Here is a 5,556-nt window from a genome sequence, read left to right as displayed (position 1 = left end):
AGGTTAACGGTAATAGTTAGTGAAGGGAGCTATTGGCTCGCGTGGCATGCAAGGCTTGCCACCACCCTCCTACGTATTGTAACCCGGCCACCTAAATTAAAGGCTTGACGACTTAGGCCTATGGTGGTGTCTTCGGTATTAGCCTAGCTGATTATTAGCAACCGAGGGATTCTGATTTTTCGGAGGTCACTTGCCGGAAGTGGGTAATTCCGCACAATCGGAAATATTTCTTAATTCGAATTTAAAGTACGGGGTCCCATATTATCTTCCATGCTGCTTTTAAAGTCATATAAATATATGCCTTTACCTCTCTTTTTCTCAAATTATGGGAATTAAACTTCTTAAAAGTAGCTAAACAATCAAAAATTAGCATTCCAATTTTTTTGTAAAATTTGTTTTATTTCAGCTTTCCGTTGCTACACAACGCGTTCTGAAATTTTTTATGTTTACGCTTAGTTTCTGTTTTTGGTGTAATAGTCGCGAGCCAGATTTCCCAAATAGGACAAAGCAAGTCTATGGTTGGAATTTCTGGCTATTTAATTTCATTTAGTTTTTCACTCGAAGATCTATTTGGTCCAAGATTCGCATATTTTTGTTTGCTCGAAGACCTATTAGTACGAACAATTTTAATTTCTTCAAATTTCTTTAGGGTTAAGCATTTTTATCCCTTTTAATGTTGGACTATTCTACTTATTCGCGTTTTTATTAATCTTTGCAATGTAGTCCATAGCCGTGGTTCCTCTTAACTTAATATTTGCCGTGAGTCTTGCCCAGGCAATAGAGTCTAGAAACGTGAGAAACTCGTGTTCAGAAAAAACTAAAATGCCTGAAATATACATTTAAGTTTAAACAGACACGAGCCTTTATTATGATATACGCAACGTTTATATAATAATGTAATTAAGATAATTGATTTTTTAGTTTTAAATTAAATTTCATTAAAGGAATTTTAGTTTTATAAAGATTGTTGTCCCCCTCAATGTAATAGTTTTAATATTTTAGAATTTTAAATATTGCGAAGCTTTTCTTCTATTTTATGATACTCACTTGACTGGAAAAGGCGTAGCAATGAAGGCAGTAGCTACGTGTCCCCCACTCATTAGCACCAGCGTTTAACAACACAAATATTGATGTCCATCGTTTTAAAAAAAATTATTTATTATTTCTTTCCGTACATTAGTGAAATTTTTCAAGTTGAGAATCAGTCGTTGCATGTGCACTGATAGAACACCTTCGTTTTTAAACCCCTTATTTCTGAAACTGCCGCGTAATGACCATCACCTGATCCAACGCGTTCTTTGCAATAGCAACTCTTCTTGGGGCAATCGCTCTTGCATTCGCTTTCCTTATCGTAATTACCTAAAATGGATTCTTCAAAGATTTTTGGTGGTTAGGAAGAGAGGCTATAGATACGTGGCGTAAAGGCCCCCAAAATTAAACAAAAAGGTGCATAATCAACTACCATTTTTATCGAGCAGAGATTTGCTTTAAGAAGCAGTGTCCAAAATTTTATATGAAATCTTTACCTTCGGTGAATTGCAAAACCATCGCTAATAAGACCATAAATATTTGAACAGTCTGGATTAAACTGATCTTCGATTCAATACCCATTCTGTATTTCCTTGATAAACCAACTGAAATGAAAAAACTCAGTAACTAAGTGGAATCACTTTGAAATAGAGCATAATCTGGAAATTACGTTGCCTTGATAAAAATTTCTTCTTAACTTCTTTCTTCGGCTGAGCGACGATTTTTGAAACGAAACAACTGGAAATAATTTTAATTCGTTCTGTGTCCACGTAGATCGCGTTTTATTTATCTCCCACTGAACCGGTATATTTTGAAGGTCATAAATTCGGAAAAGAGTTTTATAGTGTATTGTAGAAAACTTGGACACAAAATATAAACTATTCTAATAACCAACAACATGTAAATTGCCATTTTCCTTTAGTTTGAATCCTTTGTTCGTGACTGCATAAATTCAAGAAGGTAAATTGTATCAAAAGTATATTTGTTTCCTTGAAGAAGTATCCATGAGTATTCTGCTAATGATATTTTCTAGAAACTCGCCTTTTCGCTGGCTCCCGCAGATTTTTTAAATTACGTTTCGTTAAAAAATAGGGTCACCAGAAATACATTTTTATAAGTGTCTTAATAAAACTATTACAACGGGAAAACATGCAAATTTACCTAGGGAAGGTTCGTGTTACGTATTTAGGTTAAGTATGTATGTACACTGTAAATTATGAGCCGTGATGCAGTGTACATTTCCGCAGGTTGGAGGAATTTTGCGCCTTTTGATTACTGTCTATAGCCCTTCAATGTTTCATATTTTCTTTTTGATAAGTACTTTTTTCGTAAGAGACATGTTATATACTCCTGATTTAGTGATTACATCTAATAACATATACTATAAGTTCGATAAAATATCTATTTTTGAACTTCCAACAATAGTTATTTCTAGAACGTGCTAAAGTCACGATGAATTTAGGATTGTCTAGCTCGTGTGCGACGATTATTCAAAAGTCGCTTGATGACTTAGGCCTAAGGTGGTGCCTTGGAAATTAGCCTAGCTGATTATTATTATTAGCTGATTATTAAACATATATAGATTTGATCCATTAAATATATCAGTAAATTATATGAATACACTTGGAATGTCGTTCTCTGGTGATTGCCAGAGAAACGGGCGTGGTTTACAGCGGAGTTTCCTTCCGCAGTAATGTACTTCACATATAACCTCATGTACGGTATTTTCACGCATACACACAGAAAATATTATTGTAAATTTTATAGTAAGCTGCGGTCAGCATAGATGCCAGCAGAATGCTGTTAATTTCAAAACCAACTCTGACTGTTTTTTTATTGTCATGCTTCCTGTTAAATTTACTGGACACTCTGCTGTTTAATAATACAGCAAGATAAAGTTATAATTACAGAGTATTGCTGTTTATTTAACCTTCATTCCAGACGTATTTAATACGGTAAATGCATGCAGTTTTTACAGTAAAATCCAATGTTTGTAAAATTCCAGTGTTTGCCGTAGTTTTAGTTATCAAACGTATTTAGTACAGAACCTATTCACAACCTTAAAATTTCAAAAAATAATTTACGGATTAACCCATTATCACATTGGTTTTATTAACAAATTTCAAATATTTCATAAATCAATTCATGATAGAAATATATAAAAATGTTTATCAATTATTAAATTTAACTTATTATAACAAAAACTTTGACTAAATATTTTCATAATCCAATAGAAAACTTTAATCGAAAATTTCCAAAGTGACTCCAATTCTAGTTAATCATGTTTAGCTCGAGCCTTTGTACTTTAGAGTTATAGGGAAAACCAAAGGAAATTAAACTATTTACTTGGTTTGAAATTATTAAGCACACGATTAACAAGCGTTGTAATTAATATTGCATTTTGCGTGGGATGCTACTTTTACAAAAGAGTATATAAAAATATTTTTCTCGGATATTATTATATTTAAAACTAAAATGAAACTTGCACGATTTAAAAAAATGTTTTGTCAACTAAATAATAATTAGTTGTTTTATATACTAGCGCTTGCCGCTTATAACAGAAAAAAAACAGCAACGTGTGGTAAATTTTACGCATTTTTGAAGTAAAACGTCAACCACGGTTTCATATTGTTAATTTTAATATAACTGTCATTTTAAAAACAGTACGAATATGAATTTTTATAGTCGCTACTGTTTTCTTCAAAATACAACAGAAAGCTGTAAATTTTACAACAAACTGTTGTTAACCCACTTCAACTGCAACTTGCTGTAAATTATAAACCGTATTTGCTGTTTTTTCAACAGTAAGTTTTGAGTGTGTATAACCCGCACCATTTTTCATTTTTTTAGCGTGGGTTATATAGGGGAGCGGCTTATATAAGGGAGCGGGTTATAGAAGAAAAAAATTACCTAATTTAGGATTCTAGGTGGGATTCGGCGATATTTTGTTAAAAGTAGGACGTTTATTTAACGCGTGAAGCTTGTAAACTGTTTTAGCCAACTATAATCATGACTTAATTATTAAAAATTTAATAATTTTTAATTAAATAAGATTTTATCCATTTAATCATGAATTACTAAAAAATGCGGGTTATATTCGTATGCGGGCTATCTAAGTAGGCGGGCTATATGCCTGAAAATACGGTAGATATCTACTGTGTAATTCAAATTTAGTCGTGCATCATTAGATTATTTAAAACAACCAAAAACTGGCCAATTTGATTCCTGTTCTTAGAATGCATAGAACAAACATCTCCGCGTTAAAGGAACCTTACTTAATACGTGGACGCCTTTTCGCTGTCGGAGATACAGCTTTCACCCCCACTTTGTTATCAAAATCGTGCAATCAGGACTTCACTGTACTTTTTCGAGTGTAAAGTGCCATCTGTTGTAAATTAATTTAAAACAAAACGTACATGTTTAACTGGACGATTTTGCGGGGAAAAGGAAATAAACTTAAAAAATAGTAGATACAAATATACGACAGAAAAAACCAACAATACCAAAGATTAGACAAACAAGATTAAATCAACATAATTTCATTCGTAAGAAAACCAGATTACGCCTTCATAAATTCATTCATAAAAAAGAATCAAGACTTTATTACCTATTATGCTTACGATGAGTGTCTTATTTTCAGTGAAGCTAAGCAGCTATCGGTGGTTCTGTGATAGAGCGCTCGACTGCCAAGCCGAATGGCGTGGGTTCGAAACCTGGGTGGCGCATTTGTTTTTAATCAATAGAGAAAACGCTAAATTAGAATTTCTTCGATGCAATATTTTAAATTTCAATTCCATTTAAATTAAACCAAAATTTCGTACTCTATTAAATACGCTTCCGATAAAGCTGAAGGTCTAATTTTCAATGAAGCGTAACAAGTGTCGGTGGTTCTGTGGTAGAACTTCCGCCTGTCAAGCAGGAGGTCTCGGGTTATAATCCCGCCCAATGCGATCGCAAATTGATACTAAGACGAATACCGTAAACAATTGGTGGAAACCCTGCCATTGGAGGTTGAGAGGTTGCCATAACTCGGTCCGTCCCAAAAGTCAATAAGAAGGAGTTGGAGAATACGCACCCATAATAAACGTAGCGACGGGGGGCGTTAACGAAAAAAAATAAATATTTAGTTAAATATAAGAGTAACATAATTTATAAATATTTAATTAAATGTAAGATTAATATAATTTATAAATATTTAAAATGATGTAGAATAAATTATAGTACCTAACGTTATAACTTTGTAAAGGACATTCGCCAAAGCTGTTTTTTAGAAAAACACCGTGAATTGACAAGCGTTGGTGGCTGAGTGGTTAGAGTACATCTCTTGCACGAGGCAGACCCGGGTTCGATTCCCAGCCGGCGCCAATAAATCGTAAGCTGATACTGAGACGAATACCGTGTACAACTGGTGGAAACCCTGCCATTGGACGTTGAGAGGTAGCATAACTCTCAGCACTAGGTCCGTCCCAAAGTCATTCAGAAGAAGTTGGAGAGACAACGCCAACAACCAGACCAAACCCAACCGCA

The 5,556-nt window shown here is 33.9% G+C and overlaps 1 long non-coding RNA gene across 1 annotated transcript; it reads right to left on the bottom strand.

The window, feature by feature from the left end:
- Positions 1-1,133: 1,133 nt before the first annotated feature.
- On the bottom strand, positions 1,134-1,779 carry LOC149958487 (uncharacterized). Its single transcript, XR_016478509.1, has 3 exons — positions 1,700-1,779; positions 1,527-1,634; positions 1,134-1,371 (listed from the first exon to the last, which is right to left on the bottom strand). It is a non-coding gene; the product is annotated as an uncharacterized LOC149958487 (long non-coding RNA).
- Positions 1,780-5,556: the final 3,777 nt, after the last annotated feature.

This window comes from Leiobunum rupestre, chromosome 2 (assembly GCF_980474605.1).
Source record: "Leiobunum rupestre chromosome 2, qqLeiRupe1.1.hap1, whole genome shotgun sequence".
Classification (NCBI taxonomy): Eukaryota; Metazoa; Arthropoda; class Arachnida; order Opiliones; family Sclerosomatidae; genus Leiobunum; species Leiobunum rupestre.
The sequence above is the reverse complement of the archived record's forward strand: the minus strand, read 5'-3'. Positions and strand labels throughout refer to the sequence as shown.